This window comes from Neoarius graeffei, chromosome 18, assembly GCF_027579695.1.
Source record: "Neoarius graeffei isolate fNeoGra1 chromosome 18, fNeoGra1.pri, whole genome shotgun sequence".
In the NCBI taxonomy this organism is placed as follows: Eukaryota; Metazoa; Chordata; class Actinopteri; order Siluriformes; family Ariidae; genus Neoarius; species Neoarius graeffei.
In genome coordinates, this window is record NC_083586.1 from 22,011,965 (window position 1) to 22,015,283 (window position 3,319).

Consider the following 3,319-nt stretch of genomic DNA (forward strand, 5'->3'; position numbering starts at 1 on the left):
CCCTGCTTTCTGTGCTTTCACATCAAACCAAAGGATTTGTGGATCGCTCATGCGTTATTTCACACTAACGTCTTTCTATCCTCGTGCTGGAAAAATGTTTGCGCAGCTCGACTGTTGCACTTACCGGTATGAAAGTGAGATTCGAAGCTGAAGATCATTCTGGTTGTAACCTTTAAAGGAACAGTCCACCGTACTTCCATAATGAAATATGCTCTTATCTGAATTGAGACGAGCTGCTCCGTACCTCTCCGAGCTTTGCGCGACCTCCCAGTCAGTCAGACGCAGTCAGACGCGCTGTCACTCCTGTTAGCAATGTAGCTAGGCTCAGTATGGCCAATGGTATTTTTTGGGGCTGTAGTTAGATGCGACCAAACTCTTCCGCGTTTTTCCTGTTTACATAGGTTTATATGACCAGTGACATGAAACAAGTTCAGTTACACAAACTGAAACGTAGCGATTTTCTATGCTATGGAAAGTCCGCACTATGACAGGCGTACTAACACCTTCTGCGTGCTTCGGCAGCGCATTGATACGGAGCTCAGATATCAATGCGCTGCCGAAGCGCACAGAAGGTGTTAGTATGCCTGTCATTATAGTGCGGACTTTCCATAGCATAGAAAATCGCTACGTTTCAATTTGTGTAACTGAACTTGTTTCATATCACTGGTCATATAAACCTATGTAAACAGGAAAAACGCGGAAGAGTTTGGTCGCATCTAGCTACAGCCCCAAAAAATACCATTGGCCATGCTGAGCCTAGCTACATTGCTAACAGGAGTGACAGCGCGTCTGACTGACTGGGAGGTCACGCAAAGCTCGGAGAGGTACGGAGCAGCTCGTCTCAATTCAGATAAGAGTATATTTCATTATGGAAGTACGGTGGACTGTTCCTTTAAAGTGCTCATTCTGATACTTTAGTGTTTCTGTATTAACAACTCCTTCAGAGGGACGTTGGGGGGGGGAGACTCTATCTGCTGAAGGAAAAATGTACATAACCTAGTGTATATTCTTTATCAGTGTTGTAGAGTCCTTAAACCTCGAGTCCCCAGTGTTCAAGTCTGAGTCATTTAAAAAAAAAAAAATTTGAGTCCAACACTCCAACTGCACCATTTGACGGTGACTGTTTTAGTGCCATTAACATTAGTTTGTTCCTGAACATGACACATGAACAGGTGAATGGGCCTGTTGGAGATGGATGGAAGTGCAGAAGGTGTTTATTAATAACAAGTAAGCAATCCAGACAAAATCATAAAACAGTGAAACGGGTAATGGGTCGAGCGAGGCACAAACAGGCTATCAAAGACGAGGATCAGGAAATGAGGCTCGGTAATGTGTCAGCAGTGCAACTCAATACTTCGGAAAGTAAGTGAGTTTTCAGTCTTTATATAGGCATGCTAATTGTGCCTTAATCCTATGCAGATGTGAGTTGTTTATGGCGTGCGTGAGAGTCCGCTTGGTGTGCACGCTGTCCGGAGCGCACCTGGGAGTATCTGATGGGCATGCAGGTATGCCATTCTTACACAAAATTAATGTAGATATAAATACCTTGTGCCAAATTATGGCATGTTGCAAAAAAATCCGAGTCCTAATGCAGTTAATGCACGAGTCCGAGTCAAGTCACGAGTCCTTAAAATTAAGCACGAGTCGGACTCGAGTACTACAAGCCTGTTATTTGTCTCGAGCGCTCCCAGAACGTGCTCGTTCTTCATACTTGTGTTCTAAAATTGGTTGCCAAATATACTTTGGTGGCTGTTAATATTTGTGGGTGGGTTACCACATGGGGTAACACCAACCATTGTGACACCTCTGCAGCCTAAGTAAAAAGTGCGTGTGGGAATTGGTGTATAACATGAGAAAGCAAACGTTGTTGGGGTTGAGGGTATGGCCCTGTCCTGGCTCAGGTCGTCTTTAACTGATGGTTATCACTTTGTTAATGTGAATGGGGATTTTTCTCTCCATAGGAAGATAAAGTTTGGCGTGCCACAAGGTCTGCTTTTAAGTCCGCTGCCTTTTTGGACACGCCAGCTGCTTTATTAGGAACACCTGTCCAGGGGTGCTATGAAAGAATATAATTACCCCCAACCCTCAGTTTATACAGAGGAAGTGTTATTAGTGTAATTTTCTGACAAAAAACACACATGAATTCAAAAGTCTGAGTTTGTCAAACACCACTGGATCTGAACACCTCGACTGCACGCAAATGGATGCATCAGAAACAGAAAAGGGTTTTCTCTCTGGCTGCATCATGGCATGAAGAGGGCCCTGGCTCTAAAGTATCTGTAACCTTTAACCATACGGTACATAATCTGTCATATAATCGTACTAACACAGTGTGTTGTGTGAGCTATGTGTATGAATTACTAACATTTGGATGGAATGAGCTGCATGCGTGGCTAGTAACATTAGTTGATCATAAAGGGAAACAAAGATCTTAAAAGTGGCAGTGGCATTATTCCCTTTACATCTCAAGTAAGCTATCTAACAATCTTTTTATCCAGTTGTCCATTTCATTATTGGAATGCAGGGGCGGACTGGCAATCTGTGCGTTCTGGAAAAGTCCAGAATGGCTGTCCGTCTACGGCCGTCTGCCCTGTTCAATAACCAAAATTTTCAGTCTATCAACTAACAGCAGGTGGCGCTAAGATAATTTATCCGTCAATCATTATTCCATAGGCCTAAAAGCCAACAAAGAAGAGTAACGTTAGTGTCTGTCAACAGAAAGATGGCAAGGAGAAAAGTGGATGGGAAAAGTTAAAACAAAAGAAAGTGAAGTCAATTGAAGAAGATGCTTCAAAATGTAGAAAGCTCACAGAGCTTTTTGGCAGCAGTGCAACTGCAAGCAGCAGCAGTAACGTTCGTGTCACGTTATCACCGAGCGAGACTAAGAACCAGGTGGACATCCAACCTGACCAACCACATGCTGATGATGATAGTCATGATGAGGGGCAGGCAGCTGAGGGAATTTCACCGGAGGAGGAGGTACCGGTAAGTGACAACGACATAAAACCATAGCATAAAACAGGTTACGTAAAGGCCACTCATAGACCCCTCTCATAGTAGGCCAATCTTCTATTGACTGGATTTGCGGTGTGATGATGAGAAATATGTGGTTTATTGCTGTCAAAACAAACACGTAACTACCAAACAAGCCAATTATAAATAGATAGGCAAGCACAAATGGCCGCGATTTCATATGTTCACCTCTGCATAATTCATGCAGATTAGGCTCTTGTATACGTTCAAGAGAACCAAAGCTCTAGCCTATCATTAACCAAAAGTTCGAGGGGGAGAAGTGTTTTCCATTTTGACACTATTTATC